The sequence below is a fragment of the Arachis hypogaea genome, chromosome 14 (assembly GCF_003086295.3).
Source record: "Arachis hypogaea cultivar Tifrunner chromosome 14, arahy.Tifrunner.gnm2.J5K5, whole genome shotgun sequence".
NCBI classification, from domain to species: Eukaryota; Viridiplantae; Streptophyta; class Magnoliopsida; order Fabales; family Fabaceae; genus Arachis; species Arachis hypogaea.
This window is the reverse complement of record NC_092049.1, coordinates 62,443,549-62,460,274: the sequence shown is the minus strand read 5'-3', so window position 1 is coordinate 62,460,274 and position 16,726 is coordinate 62,443,549. Positions and strand designations below refer to the sequence as shown.

Sequence of the window (16,726 nt, the reverse complement as noted above, 5' to 3'; positions counted from 1 at the left end):
CACTCACATCCATCTCCTCTTTCCCATAAACCTACCTCATAAACTCCACCTACCTTCAAAATTCAAAACCAATTTCCCACCCAAACCCACCCATATAGCCGAACCTTAACCCCCCTTCCCTTCCCTATGTAAAGACCTCCATTCTTCATCAAATACACACAACACACCCCTCTACACTCCTCTTGGCCGAACCACATCACCCTCTCCCTCTCCTCCATTTCTTCTTCTTCTTCATCTATTCTTTTGTTTATTGCTCGAGGGCGAGCAATATTCTAAGTATGGTGTGGTAAAAGCATAGCTTTTTTTGTTTTTCCATTACCATTGATGGCACCCAAGACCGGAGAATCCTCTAGAAGAGGGAAAGGGAAGACAAAAGCTTCCACATCCGAGTCATGGGAGATGGAAAGATTCATCTCCAAAGCCCATCAAAACCACTTCTATGATGTTGTGGCAAAAAAGAAGGTGATCCCTGAGGTCCCTTTTAAACTCAAAAGAATTGAATATCCGGAGATCCGACATGAAATTCAAAGAAGAGGTTGGGAAGTTCTAACAAATCCCATCCAACAAGTCGGCATCCTAATGGTTCAAGAGTTCTATGCCAATGCATGGATCACCAAGAACCATGATCAAAGTAAGAACCCGGATCCAAAGAACTATGTTACAATGGTTCGGGGGAAATACTTAGATTTTAGTCCGAAAAATGTGAGGTTGGCGTTCAACTTGCCATACATGGAAGAGAACGCACGCCCCTACACAAGGAGAGTCAACTTTGATCAAAGGTTGGACCAAGTCCTTATGGACATATGTGTAGAAGGAGCTCAATGGAAGATTGACTCCAAAGGCAAGCCGGTTCAACTAAGAAGATTGGACCTCAAGCCTATAGCTAGAGGATGGTTGGAGTTCATTCAATGCTCAATCATTCCCACTAGCCACCGGTCTGAAGTTACTATAGACCGGGCCATCATGATCCATAGCATCATGATTGGAGAAGAGGTGGAAGTTCATGAGATTATACCTCAAGAACTCTATAAGGTGGCTGACAAGTCCTCCACCATGGCAAGGTTAGCCTTTCCTCACCTCATCTGCCACCTATGCAATTCGGCTGGGATTGACATAGAGGGAGATATCCTCATCAAAGAGGACAAGCCCATCACTAAGAAAAAGATGGAGCAAGCAAGAGAGCCCAATCATGGAGCTCAAGAGGCGCAAGAAGCTCATTTCCATGAGATCCCGGAGATGCCTCAAATGCACTTTCCTCCACAAAATTATTGGGAGCAAATCAACACCTCCCTAGGAGAATTGAGTTCCAATATGGGACAACTAAGGGTGGAACATCAAGAACACTCCATCATGCTTCATGAAATAAGAGAAGATCAAAAAGCAATGAGGGAGGAGCAACAAAGACAAGGAAGAGACATAGAAGAGCTCAAGGACATCATTGGTTCCTCAAGAAGGAAACGCCACCATCACTAAGGTGGATTCATTCCTTGTTCTTCTTTCTTCTATTTTTCGTTTTCTATGTTATGTGCCTATCTATGTTTGTGTCTTCACTACATGATCATTAGTAGTTAGTAACTTTGTCTTAAAGATATGAATGTCCTATGAATCCATCACCTCTCTTAAATGAAAAATGTTTTAATTCAAAAGAACAAGAAGTACATGAGTTTCGAATTTATCCTTGAACTTAGCTTAATTATATTGATGTGGTGACAATGCTTCTTGTTTTCTGAATGTATGCTTGAACAGTGCATATGTCTTTTGAAGTTGTTGTTTAAGAATGTTAAATATGTTGGCTCTTGAAAGAATGATAACTAGGAGACATGTTATTTGATAATCTGAAAAATCATAAAAATGATTCTTGAAGCAAGAAAAAGCAGCAAAGAACAAAGCTTGCAGAAAAAAAAAAATAGGCGAAAAAAAAATAGAAAGAAAAGCAAGCAGAATAAGCCAATAACCCTTAAAACCAAAAGGCAAGGGCAAATAAAAAGGATCCCAAGGCTTTGAGCATCAGTGGATAGGAGGGCCTAAAAGAATAAAATCCTGGTCTAAGCGGCTAAACCAAGCTGTCCCTAACCATGTGCTTGTGGCGTGTAGGTGTCAAGTGAAAACTTGAGACTGAGCGGTTAAAGTCAAGGTCCAAAGCAAAAAAAAAAAAAAAAAAAGAGTGTGCTTAAGAACCCTGGACACCTCTAATTGGGGACTTTAGCAAAGCTGAGTCACAATCTGAAAAGGTTCACCCAATTATGTGTCTGTGGCATTTATGTATCCGGTGGTAATACTGGAAAACAAAGTGCTTAGGGCCACGGCCAAGACTCATAAAGAAGCTGTGTTCAAGAATCATCATACTAAACTAGGAGAGTCAATAACACTATTCGAAATCTGAAGTTCCTATAGATGCCAATCATTCTGATACTAAAAATAATATCAAAAAGCGTAAAAATTATCCGCTCATCAGAGTTCTTTTTCAGTAGTGGTATAGTTGGATTGTGCTGCATCCAGTGTTTTAGAAGAGTAAGCAATGACATAAGGGAGTTTACCATCGCGCTGTGCAAGCGTGGCCCCTACAGCATGGTTTGACGCATCGCACATTATCTCAAATGGCAACGTCCAGTTGGGGCCTTGCACAATCGGTGCCGTGGTAAGAACTCTCCTTAGCTCTTCAAAAGCTTTCACACATTCACTATTAAACTCAAAATCCACATCCTTTTGGAGTAGGCGTGACAATGGCAAAGCAATCTTGCTGAAATCTTTGATAAAGCGCCTATAGAATCCTACATGTCCCAAAAACGAGTGGACCTCCCTCACAGATGAGGGGTAAGGTAAAGTGGTGATAACATCGACCTTGGCCGGGTCTACAGAAATTCCCTCATGAGATACTACATGTCCTAACACTATACCTTGTCGTACCATGAAGTGACATTATTCAAAATTTAAGATAAGGTTAGTGTCAACACATCTAGCTAGGACCTTGGCCAAGTTCTCTAAGCAGCAGTCAAATGAAGTACAATAAACACTGAAGTCATCCATAAAGACTTCCAGACAATTCTCCATTAGATCGGAGAAGACACCCGTTATGCACCGCTGAAAAGTAGCGGGTGCATTATGATGAGCGGATAATTTATACGCTTTTTGACATTGTTTTTAGTATGTTTTTAGTAGGATCTAGTTACTTTTAGGGATGTTTTCATTAGTTTTTATGTTAAATTCACATTTCTGGACTTTACTATGAGTTTTTGTGTTTTTCTATAATTTCAGGTATTTTCTGGCTGAAATTGAGGGACTTGAGCAAAAATCAGATTCAGAGGTTGAAGAAGGACTGCTGATGCTGTTGGATTCTGACCTCCCTGCCCTCAAAGTGGATTTTCTGGAGCTACAGAACTCAAAATGGCGCGCTTCCAATTGCGTTGGAAAGTAGACATCCAGGGCTTTCCAGCAATATATAATAGTCCATACTTTGGCCAAGAATTGATGACGTAAACTGGCGTTCAACGCCAGCCTTCTGCCCAAATCTGGCGTCCAGCGCCAGAAAAGGATCCAAAACCAGAGTTGAACGCCCAAACTGGCACAGAAACTGGCGTTCAACTTCACAAATGGCCTCTGCACGTGAAACACTCAGGCTCAGCCCAAGCACACACCAAGTGGGCCCCGGAAGTGGATTTATGCATCAATTACTTACTCATGTAAACCCTAGTAGCTAGTTTATTATAAATAGGACCTTTTACTATTGTATTAGGCGTCTTTTTGACCATCTTTGGATCCTGGATTGTATTTTGATCCTGTGATCACGTTTAGGGGGCTGGCCATCTCGGCCATACCTGGACCTTTCACTTATGTATTTTCAACGGTAGAGTTTCTACACTCCATAGATTAAGGTGTGGAGCTCTGCTGTTCCTCAAAGATTAATGCAAAGTACTACTGTTTTCTATTCAATTCTTCTTATTTCGCTTCTAAGATATCCATTCGCACCCAAGAACGTGATGAAGGTGATGATTATGTGTGATGGTCATCATCCTTCTCCCTTATGAACGCGTGCCTGACAAACACTTCTGTTCTCCATGAAATAAGCTAGAATGAGTATCTCTTAGTTCTCCTAACCAGAATCTTCGTGGCGTAAGCTAGAATGATGGCGGCATTCAAGAGAATCCGGAAAGTCTAAACCTTGTCTGTGGTATTTCGAGTAGGATTCAATGATTGAATGACTGTGACGAGCTCCTAACTCGCGATTGCAGGGCGTTAGTGACAGACGCAAAAGGATAGTAAATCCTATTCCAGCATGATCGAGAACCGACAGATGAATAGCCGTGCCGTGACAGGGTGCGTGAGCATATTATTCATTGAGAGGATAAGATGAAGCCATTGGCAAGGGTGATGCCTCCAGACGATTAGCCGTGCCGTGACAGGGCATTGGATCATTTTCCCGAGAGATGACCGAAAGTAGCCATTGACAGTGGTGATGTATCACATAAAGCCAGCCATGGAAAGGAGTAAGACTGATTGGATGAAGACAGCAGGAAAGCAGAGGTTCAGAGGAACGAAAAGCATCTCCATTCGCTTATCTGAAATTCCTACCAATGATTTACATAAGTACCTCTATCCCTATTTTATTATATAATATTCGAAAACACCATTATCAATTTATATCTGCCTGACTAAGATTTACAAGGTGACTATAGCTTGCTTCATACCAACAATCTCCGTGGGATTCGACCCTTACTCACGTAAGGTATTACTTGGACGACCCAGTGCACTTGCTGGTTAGTTGTATCGAAGTTGTGACAATTATGATATAAGATCAAAGCACCAAGCTTTGGAGCCATTACCAGGGATTGTTCGAGCCTGGACATCACAATTTCGTGCACCACATTACATAGTCCAAATGGCATCCTTTTATAGGCAAAGGTGCCAAACGGACAAGTAAACGTGGTCTTCTCCTGATCTTCAAGAGCAATATGAATCTAGAAGTAGCCAGTAAATCCATCAAGAAAGCAGTAGTGAGATTTACCTGCCAAACGGTCTAACATCTGATCGATGAGGGGCAAGGGGTAATGGTCCTTCCATGTAGCGGCGTTCAATCTTCTGTAATCAATACACACTCGCCATGCATTTTGTACTCTTTTAGGGACCATTTCACCGTTGTCCTTCTTGACCGTTGTGATGCCCGACTTCTTGGGAACAACCTGGACCGGGCTCACCCACTCACTGTCGGAGATTGGGTATATGATGTCCGCATCCAGTAGTCTAGTGACCTCTTTCTTCACTACATCGAGGATGGTCGGGTTGAGCCTCCTTTGCGGTTGCCTAACCGGCCTAGCTCCATCTTGGAGAAATATCCTATGCATGCACTTGCGGGGGTCAATTCCCACAATATCCGCTAGGCTCCATCCTATTGCTTTCTTGTACTTTCTTAGAACATCTAGGAGCTTTTCTTCTTCTTCACTTGAAAGCTCACTAGCAATAATGACCGAAAACCTTTGATTGTCCTCTAAGAAAGCATACTTCAAATGAGATGGAAGGGGCTTCAGTTCACTTTTTACCTCAAGCTGAGGTTCCTTTTCATCAAGCTCACAGAGTTCATTCTTGACAACTTTTTCATGTTCATCCTCTTGGTTAGTCGCCTCTTCAACAATAGGGTAGCACAACTTGTTGTGGTCTTTTTGTTGCACTTCTGCTACCACTTCATCAATTACATCACATCGGAGCACAGAATGTTCTTCAGGAGGATGTTTTATGGCTTATTCTAAATTGAACTTGATAGTCTTGTCTCCAACCTCAAAGGAATATGTGCCGATGAAGGCATCTAACTTGAATTTAGAGGTCTTGAGGAAGGGTCTACCAAGTTGAATGAAAGAGGAGTTTCTATTTTCTGTTGGAGGCATTTCAAGGATGTAAAAGTCAACTGGAAAAACCAAATCCTTGATCGCCACAAGTACATCTTCCGCTATTCCCATCATCGTGATCACACTTTTATCGGCTAAGGTAAACCTCGCCACCAACTTCTTTAATGGAGCTAAATTCAACTGCACATAGATAGAAAGTGGCATGATGCTTACACAAGCTCCCAATTCACACATACAATCATGAAAAGTGCGTCCACCAATACAACAAGACACCAAACAAGGTCCAGGGTCACCACATTTTTTTGGAATAGGTTCCATCAAGGAAGAAATTGAACTACCCAAGGATAATGTCTCCAATTCTCCTATCCTATCTTTGTGTGTACACAAGTCTTTCAAAAAATTTGCATACTTTGGAATTTGTTGAATAGCATCAAGAAGGGGTATGGTTACCTCAACCTTCTTCAACACTTGAAGCATGTTCAAATCAAACTCTGGTGTTTTCTTTGCCTTCTTCACCATGGAAGGGAATGGAATAGGAATGGACTCATCCACTATAGCTTTCCTCTTGGGTTCCTTGAGATTTACTCCTTCTTCCTCATCCCTTTTGTCTACCACCTCTTCTTCATGTGGAGCTTCAACAACCACTTCTTCCTCATGAATGTCTCTCATGACCCTTGGAGGTATCTCCTCCAATGTAGTCCCCGACCGTAGAGTGATGGATTTGAGACCGCCCTTTGGGTTTGGTTGGGGTTAGGATGGAAGGTTAGAAGAGCTTGAGGGTTGGTTGGTGTTGTTGTTGGGAGTTGATGGTTGGTTTGGCATGGTCATCTTTGAAAGCATGTTGGTGAGGTTAGCCAATTGAGCGTCCAAGGCATCAAATTGAGCCTTGTTGCTCTCATCTCTTTTCTCCATAGCGGCTCTAAGCTCATCAACTTGATTGTTGGAAGATGGAGGAGTTTGATTGGATTGTTGTCTATGGTGTGGTGCTTGGTACTTGGTGTAGTTATTTTGGTTTTGGTTGGAGTGGCCTTGGTTGGCTTGGTAGTTGGTGTTGTTATGGTGGTATTGGGATGAAGATTGGTTGTTGTTGTGATGAGAAGAAGAGTTGTTCCTTCTTTTGTTTTGATTGCTTCCTTGTGCATTATCTCTCCACCCTTGATGTTGATTACCACCTTGAGGGTAATTATTTTGGCCTTGAGAAGGGTAAGGTGGACGGTTATTGTAATTCACATTGGATACTACAAGAGCATGTTCTTCTTGAATTTGATGGCATTAATCGGTGTAATGTGTGGTGCTAGAGCACAAACCACAAATCCTAGGAGGACCTTCAAGTTGAGCAACCGGAGGTGGGGCTTGGATGGTTTGGATAGAGTAGTATTCCTTTTGATCCTTTTGTATTTGGGTAAGGATGGTAGTCATATCTCCAAGTGCTTTGGTTAGACTTGATTCGGAAGGGGATGGTTCTACCACACCCTTGAGAGGATTACTTCGCACCTTTGTATGTTGCGTAGCCTCGGCAACATCCTTTATCAAATTCCAAGCTTCTCCCTTCGTCTTGTTTTTCGAAAGGGAACCACCGCTAGAGGCGGTAAGCAATCTTCTATCCTCCACACAAAGACCTCTGGTGAAGTAGCTAATGAGCAAGTGAGTGTTCATCCCATGGTGAGGACAAGATTCCAATAGCCTCTTGAACCGAGACCAATAATCATACAAACTCTCTTGATCTCTTTGCATTATGCCCGAAATCTCCTTCCGGATGTAGTCGGTCTTTTCCGGTGGGAAGAATTTATCTAGAAACTCTCTTCTCAAGAAATTCTAATTAGTCACAATCTCATCCGGTAGCGAATAAAACCATGTCTTTGCTTGCCTTTCAAGAGAAAAAGGGAAGGCAAAAACCATGATAGCCACCTCATCGGCTCCATGCCTTCGAGCCGTAGAACAAGCAACTTGAAAATCCTTTAGATGTCGGATGGGGTCTTGACCCGGCAACCCATGATACTTAGGAAGTAGATTTATCAAGCTACTCTTCAATTCAAAGTTTGGATCAAGGTTGGGATACCTTGCTTGCAACGGTTGAAGTATGATGTCCGGAGCTCCTTGCTCATGCAAAGTGATCTGTCGTGGCTCCGCCATGTGTGGCTCATCTGTAGGATGTAAAGATGTATTATTAGTGCCAACAGAAGAATAGAAAGTAGCAGACTCCAAGTCACTCTCGGTATCGCCTAATGATTTGGTATGTTCCTCAAGAGAGGCCGAAGTACTAGCCGTATAGTCCAACCGCCGTCTAGCTTGCCGAGTATGTAACAAAGTTCTTTCAATCTCGGGATCAAAATCGGCTAAGCTAGAATTCGATTGCGACCGAGTCATCAAACTTGAGAGTCATAGCACAAATGTAAAAGAAATCTAAACTATAGCTAAGTATTGAAAGCAATTAAACTATCTACAATATTCACATATTCACATAACCAATATCAAGGCATATGTTGCAACCATTCCCCGGCAACGGCGCCAAAAATTTGATAGTTGCGCTCGTGGACTATGTCGGTAAAGATTTTCTCAATAAAGTTGTGTTGCAAGTATAGCTCTACCAACAACAAGCCTCGAGGATCAAATTTAGAAAGGGATTTGGTTGTCACAAGTTCAACCCCAATAGAAATAACCGAAGTATTCAAACCTCGGGTCATCTCACAAGGAATGGGCAAACATGTGCTTCAATATTGGTTAGAATTCCGGGGTTGCAAGTCATGAGCAAGAAAATAAAATGGGAATCTTAACAAGAAAGCAATCTTTAAAATGCAAGAAATTAATTCAAACAACTAAGCAAGACATGAGCAATTCCAAACTAACAAGTAACACCCAATATAATTCTATTCTAAACTAAACAAGCAACTATAACTAAGGCAAGTAATTAAGAATTTTAGGTTTTCAAATAGGAATGATAAAAGCAACTCTTGGCTAGGCATGGAAATTGGGGTCACCATCCTTGTCTAATAACCATATCTTGACAATTATGAGGAACCAAACTCATTAAGTCTACTTCTATCTTTGAAGTACGTCAAATAGTTTGGTCAACATCAACCCATAAGTTCTAACCTCACTACTAATTGACTTAATAGAAGGTTAGCGTCAATGGTTATCAAATTGACCACTAAGGGCTCCCAAATCATCAAATCCATTAGACCCAATGACTCAAGTTTACCCAATCCCCTTAGCCTAGGCCAAGAGTGAAAAGAACTACTCTATAATCAAGGTAAACAATTCATCAAACACTTGGTAAGCATTAATAAAAGACATGTTCAAATTGTAATTAAATTGAAATTAACAAGTACCCACTAACAATTATCAACATACAATCATCCAAACAACACAATTAATCATAGAAATCATCAAAGTAACATCAACAAGTCAAGATTCACAATATTCATGAAATGGGTATAAAATGACAATTGACAAGAATTCATAAAACTAACACAAGATCTAAGCAAAATTATACCAAGGAATTCAAATTGAACAATTAAAACTAGTAATTAACAAGATCCAATTCACAATTCAACAAGGGAAGATCAAACTAAAACTAGATCTAGAGAGGAACAAGGGTTTCTCTCTCTAGAAGAACAAAGAACCAAAAACTAGCTAAAATTGTGTCTTAGTGTCAAATGAATGATCCCCCCTTCTCCCTAGCATCCTTGGGTCTTTTCCATGCAAAAACAGCTTGAATTTGGACTTGATGAGCCTCAGAAATCGCCAGGCACGATTTCCTTTAATGAGGTCACGTGCAGCTTCCTGCGCGTGCGCACCATGCGTGCGTGCGCGCCGATCGCTTTTGTGATCCACGCGTGCGCGCCAAGTGCGCGTGCGCGTCGATAGAAATCTTCTGATCTGCGCGGATGCGTCCATCCTTGCGCGCCGCTTCCAGCCATCCTCATCCACGCGTGCGCGTGGAGTGTGCGTGCGCGCCAATGCTGCTTTTCCCAAAAATTCAAATCTTCATGTTCCTCCCTTTTGTACATGCTTTCTTTCTCTCTTCTAGGCCATTCCTACCCTATAATTCCTGAAATCACTCAACAAGTACATCACGGTATCGAATGGCAATAGAAGGGGATTAAAATATGGCAATTTTAAAGCAAAACAAGGTTTTTCATCATGGAGCAATAATAGGAAGTGAACACAAAACCATGCATTTTTTGTGAATAAGTGTGAGATATATTGACAAAACCCCCCAAATTCTACACAATATAAACCACAAAATTGGGGTTTATCACCGATGCCTACGCGTCGCCTCCCCATTTGCGCAACCCACGCGTACGGGTGGAGTATGCGTGCGCGTCACTCGCCCAACACCACCAGATCCCTGCGCCGCCACGTTTCTTATTTTTTCTTTTCCAATCCTAATTTCTTTCTTCTTTCCTCTTTCTTTCTCTTCTTCTTTCTTTATTCTCCATTATTTTTCTCCTTCTTCTTTCTTTACTCTTTTCTTCTTCTTCCCCCTTCCATCATATTTTCTTCACCTCACATTCTCCATTACCTCTCTTTGTCACCTTCTTCTCAAGGTTCTTCCTTTATATTTTCTTTCTTCTCTTCTTATTATTTATTTATTTTTCCATTATTTTACTTGGTGTTAGAAATCTAATTGGGTGATTGTTTTCTTCCATAATTTCTTGTGGATTATTAAGGAGTTGTTCGACAATTATCACTAATTAATTTTGGTTTGCTTGCATGTTCAAATTTAATACTTTCAATAACATATTTACCATGCATACTATGTTTTTGTGAAAAAGCCCGTATGGCATTGTGCATTTTTAATTATTCTATCCTTCTACTCTAATGCCCGTTTTTCACAAAACCCTTTCAATATTTTATTAATTGAATATAATTGTCAATACAAACGTGATTGTTAGTTTGTTACGAGTGATATAAATTTTAGCTATTGATGCTTGATCTATGCTACTCATGACTTTGCCAGCATGCTAATTGGAGTGCAAAATCGTGATCGTTCCTTCCTTGGTAACGGCGCTAAAAACTGAATACGCACGTTCATGTTCTTAATTATGTTTCACAACTTCGTACAACTAACCAGCAGGTGCACTGGGTCGTCTAAGTAATAAACCTTACGTGAGTAAGGGTCGATCCCATGGAGATTGTCGGCTTGAAGCAAGCTATGGTCATCTTGTAAATCTCAGTCAGGCGGATTCAATTGGTTATAGAGATTTGATGATTAAAACATAATTGAAATATAAACTAGGATAGAGATACTTATGTAATTCTTTGGTGAGAATTTCAGATAAGCGTATGGAGATGCTTTCGTTCCTCTTGAACCTCTGCTTTTCTGCTGTCTTCATCCAATCATTCCTACTCCTTTCCATGGCAAGTTGTATGTTGGGCATCACCGTTGTCAATGGCTACATCCCGTCCTCTCTGTGAAAATGGTCCAATGCGCTGTCACTGCATGACTAATCATCTGTCGGTTCTCGATCATACTGGAATAGGATATACTATCCTTTTGCGTCTGTCACTACGCCCAGCACTCGCGAGTTTGAAGCTCGTCACAGCCATCCTTTCCCAAATCCTACTCGGAATACCACAGACAAGGTTTAGACTTTCCGAATCACAAGAATGGCCGTCCATGGGTTCTAACTTATACCACGAAGACTCTAATAACTCAGACTCGGTCCCCTGCATTAGATATCTAAGAGATACTCATTCCAGCTTGTTTGCATGTAGAACGGAAGTGGTTGTCAGGCACGCATTTATAGGTGAGAATGGTGATGAGCGTCACATAATCATCACATTCATCATGTTCTTGGGTGCGAATGAATATCTTAGAAGTTGAATAAAGTTGAATTTAATAGAAAAACAATAGTACTTTGCATTAATACATGAGGAACATCAGAGCTCCACACCTTAATCTATGGTGTGTAGAAACTCTACCATTGAAAATACATAAGTGATAATAGGGTAGACATGGCTGAGTGGCCAGCCTCCCATGGAGGTCTAAAGATCTCAAAATGATCAAAAGATGTTCCTAGGATCTTCCAAAGATGTAAATACAATAGTAAAAAGTCCTATTTATACTAAACTAGTTACTAGGGTTTACAGAAATGAGTAAATGATGCAGAAATCCACTTCTGGGGCCCACTTGGTGTGTGCTTGGGCTGAGCATTGAGCTTTACACGTGTAGAGGCTTCTCTTGGAGTTGAACGCCAGTTTGTAACCTATTTCTGGCGTTTAACTCCACTTTGCAACCTGTTTCTGACGTTTAACTCGAGAATGCAGCATGGAACTGGCGTTGAACGCCAGTTTGCGTCATCTAAACTCGGGCAAAGTATGGACTATTATCTATTGATGGAAAGCCCTGGATGTCTACTTTCCAACGCAATTGAGAGCGCACCATTTGGAGCTCTGTAGCTCCAGAAAATCCACTTTAAGTGCTGATAGGTCAGAATCCAACAGCATCTGCAGTCCTTTTTCAACCTAAATCAGATTTTTGCTCAGGTCCCTCAATTTCAGCCAGAAATTACCTGATATCACAGAAAAACACACAAACTCATAGTAAAGTCTAGAAATGTGATTTTTATTTAAAAACTAATAAAAATATACTAAAAACTAACTAAATCATACTAAAAACTATGTAAAAACAATGCCAAAAAGCGTATAAATTATCCGCTCATCACAACACCAAACTTAAATTGTTTCTTGTCCCCATGCAACTAAAAATCAAATAGGATAAAAAGAAGAGAATATACTATAAATTCCAAAATATCAATGAAACTTAGCTCCAATCAAATGAGCGGGACTTGTAGCTTTTTGCCTCTTGAATAGTTTAGGCATCTCACTTTATCCATTGAAGTTCAGAATGATTGGCATCTATAGGAACTCATAGTTCAGATAGTGTTATTGATTCTCCCAGTTCAGTATGTTGATTTTTGAACACAGCTACTTTATGAGTCTTGGCCGTGGCCCTAAGCACTTTGTTTTCCAGTATTACCACCGGATACATAAATGCCACAGACACATAACTGGGTGAACCTTTTCAGATTGTGACTCAGCTTTGCTAAAGTCCCCAATTAGAGGTGTCCAGGGTTCTTAAGCACCCTCTGTTTTTGCTTTCGACCTTGACTTTAACCGCTCAGTCTCAAGTTTTCACTTGACACCTTCACGCCACAAGCACATGGTTAGGGACAGCTTGGTTTAGCCACTTAGGCCAGGATTTTATTCCTTTAGGCCGTCCTATCCACTGATGCTCAAAGCCTTGGATCCTTTTTATTTACCCTTGCCTTTTGGTTTTAAGGGCTATTGGCTTTTTTTTTTTGCTCTTGTCTTTTTGTTTAAAGAGCTTTTGGCTTTTTCTGCTTACTTTTTTCTTTTTCTTTTTCTTTTTTTCACTATTTTTCTGTATTCACTGCTTTTTCTTGCTTCAAGAATTAATTTTATGATTTTTCAGATTATCAAATAACATTTCTCCTTTTTCTTTATTCTTCAAGAGCCAACATATTTAACATTCATAAACATCAACTTCAAAAGACATATACACTGTTCAAGCATTCATTCAGAAAACAAAAAGTATTGTCACCACATCAAAATAATTAAACTAGTTTCAAGGATGAATTCGAAACCATGTACTTCTTGTTCTTTTGTAATTAAAATATTTTTCATTTAAGAGAGGTGATGAATTCATAGGACATTTATAACTTTAAGACATAGACACTTAAACACTAATGATCATATAGTGAAGACACAAACATAAATAAAACATAAAGCTCAAAAATAAAAAAAAAACAGTAAAATAAATAGACAAGGAGATTAAGGAATGAGTCCAACTTAGTGAGGATGGCGTCTTCCTCTTCAAGAAGAACCAATGGTGCTTTTGAGCTCCACTATGTCTCTTCCTTGTCTTTGTTGCTCCTCCCTCAAAGCTCTTTGATCTTCTCTAATCTCATGGAGGATGATGGAATGCTCTTGGTGCTCCATCCTTAGTTGTACATGTTGGAGCTTAATTCTCCTAGGGAAGTGTTGATTTGCTGCCAATAGTTTTGTGGAGGAAAGTGCATCCCCTGAGGCATCTCAGGGATTTGGCCTTAAGTGCCATAAATGGTTATGGAAAAACAAAAAGCTATGCTTTTACCACACCAAACTTAAAATGTTTGCTCGTCCCCGAGCAAAAGAAGAAAGAAAATAGTAGAAGAAGAAAATGGAGGAGATGGGGGAAGAAGATGTATTCAGCCAAGGAGAAGAAGAGAGGGTTGTATTGTGTGAAAATGAAGAAGGAGTGAGGGGTTTATATAGGAGTGGGGAGGGGTTTATGTTTCGGCCATTAGGGTTGGGTTTGGGAGGGAAAATATTTTGAATTTGAAGGTAGGTGGGGTTTATGGGGAAGAGAGGATGGATGTGAGTGGTGAAGAGGTGATGGGAAAGAGTGATTGAGGTGATTGGTGAAGGGTATTTGGGGAAGAGAGTTATGAAAAGGTGTGAAGATGAGAGAAGAAAATATGGGGATCCTGTGGGGTCCACAGATCAAGTGGGGTCAAGGACTTAACATCCCTGCTCCAATTAGGCGTGTAAAACGCCCTTGCTGTGCAATCCTGGCGTTAAACGCCCAAATGTAGCTTGTTTCTGGTGTTTAACGCCAGGTAGATGCTTGTTTCTGGCGTTAAACGCCAACTTGGTGCCTGTTTTTGGCGTTAAACGCCAGACAGATGCTTGTTTTTGGCGTTTAAACGCCAGACTGCTCTCCTCCAGGGTGTGCTGTTTTCAATGCTATTTTTCATTCTGTTTTTGATTTTTCAGTAGTTTTTATGACTTCACATGATCATCAACCTAATAAAACACGAAATAACAAAAAAAATAGATATGATTAAATAACATTGGGTTGCCTCCCAATAAGCGCTTCTTTAATGTCAATAGCTTGACAGTGAGCTCTCATGGAGCCTCGCAGATGTTCAGAGCATTGTTGGGACCTCCCAACACCAAACTTAGAGTTTGAATGTGGGGGTTCAACACCAAACTTAAAGTTTGGTTGTGGCCTCCTAACACCAAACTTCGGGTTTGACTGTGGGGGCTTTGGTTGACTCTGCAGTGAGAGAAGCTTTTCATGCTTCCTCTCCATGGTTACAGAAGGAGATCCTTGAGTTTCAAACACAAGGTTATCCTCATTCAGTTGAAGGACTAACTCTCTTCTGTCCATATCAATCACAGCTCTTGCTGTGGCTAGGAAGGGTCTTCCAAGGATGATGGATTCATCCTCTTCCTTCCCAGTGTCTAGGATTATGAAATCAGCAGGGATGTAAAGGCCTTCAACCTTTACTAACACGTCCTCTACTTGTCCATAAGCCTATTTTCTTGAGTTATCTTCCATCTCTAATGAGATTCTGGCAGCTTGCACCTCAAAGATCCCAAGTTTCTCCATTACAGAGAGTGGCATGAGGTTTATCCCTGACCCAAGGTCACATAGAGCCTTCTCAAAGGTCATGGTGCCTATGGTACAAGGTATTAAGAACTTTCCAGGATCTTGTTTCTTCTGAGGCAATGTCAGTTGATCCAGATCACTCAGTTCATTGGTGAGCAAGGGAGGTTCATCTTCCCAAGTCTCATTACCAAATAATTTGGCATTCAACTTCATGATTGCACCAAGGTACTTGGCAACTTGCTCTTCAGTAACATCTTCATTCTCTTCAGAAGAAGAATACTCATCAGAGCTCATGAATGGCATAAGGAGGTTCAATAGAATCACTATGGTCTCTAGATGAGCCTCAGATTCCTTTGGTTCCTTAAAGGGATACTCCTTATTGGTCACTGGACGTCCCAGGAGGTCTTCCTCACTAGGATTCGCGTCCTCCTCCTCCCTTGTAGGTTCGGCCATGATGATTAAATCAATGGCTTTGCACTCTCTCTTTGGATTTTCTTCTGTATTGCTTGGGAGAGTACTAGGAGGAGTTTCAGTGACTCTTTTACTCAACTGGCCCACTTGTGCCTCCAAATTTCTAATGGAGGATCTTGTTTCATTCATGAAACTTAAAGTGGCCTTAGATAGATCAGAGACTATATTTGCTAAGCTAGATGGATTCTGCTCAAAACTCTCTGTCTTTTGCTGAGTGGATGATGGAAAATTCTTGCTATTGCTAAACCTGTTCCTTCCACCATTATTAAAGCCTTGTTGAGGCTTTTGTTGATCCTTCCATGAGAAATTTGGATGATTTCTCCATGAGGGATTATAGGTGTTTCCATAGGGTTCACCCATGTAATTCACCTCTGCTATTGCAGGGTTCTCAGGATCATAAGCTTCTTCTTCAGAAGAGGCCTCTTTAGTACTGTTAGATGATTCCTTCAATCCATTTGGACTCTGAGAAATCATATTGACTTACTGAGTCAATATTTTATTTTGAGCCAATATGACATTCAGAGTATCAATTTCAAGAACTCCCTTCTTTTGAGGCGTCCCATTATTCACAGGATTCCTTTCAGAAGTGTACATGAACTGGTTATTTGCAACCATGTCAATGAGTTCTTGAGCTTTTGCAAGCGTTTTCTTTAGGTGAATGGATCCACCTGCAAAATGGTCCAATGACATTTTAGATAATTCAGACAGACCATCATAGAATATATCCAGGATGGTCTATTCTGAAAGCATGTCAGAAGGACACTTTTTGGTCAGTTCCTTGTATCTCTCCCAAGCTTCATAGAGGGATTCACCTTCTTTCTGTTTGAAGGTCTGAACATCCACTCTAAGCTTGCTAAGCTTTTGAGGAGGAAAGAACTTGGCTAAGAAAGCCATGACCAACTTATCCCAAGAGTTCAGGCTATCTTTAGGTTGAGAATCTAACCATATTCTAGCTCTATCTCTTATAGCAAACGGGAAAAGCATGAGCCTGTAGACCTCAGGATCAACCCCATTG

At 40.8% G+C, this 16,726-nt stretch overlaps 1 non-coding gene across 1 annotated transcript; it reads left to right on the top strand.

The window, feature by feature from the left end:
• The first annotated feature begins 16,455 nt into the window (after positions 1-16,455).
• On the top strand, positions 16,456-16,563 carry LOC112745559 (small nucleolar RNA R71). The gene has a single exon (XR_003173479.1). It is a non-coding gene; the product is annotated as a small nucleolar RNA R71 (small nucleolar RNA).
• The last annotated feature ends 163 nt before the right edge of the window (positions 16,564-16,726 follow it).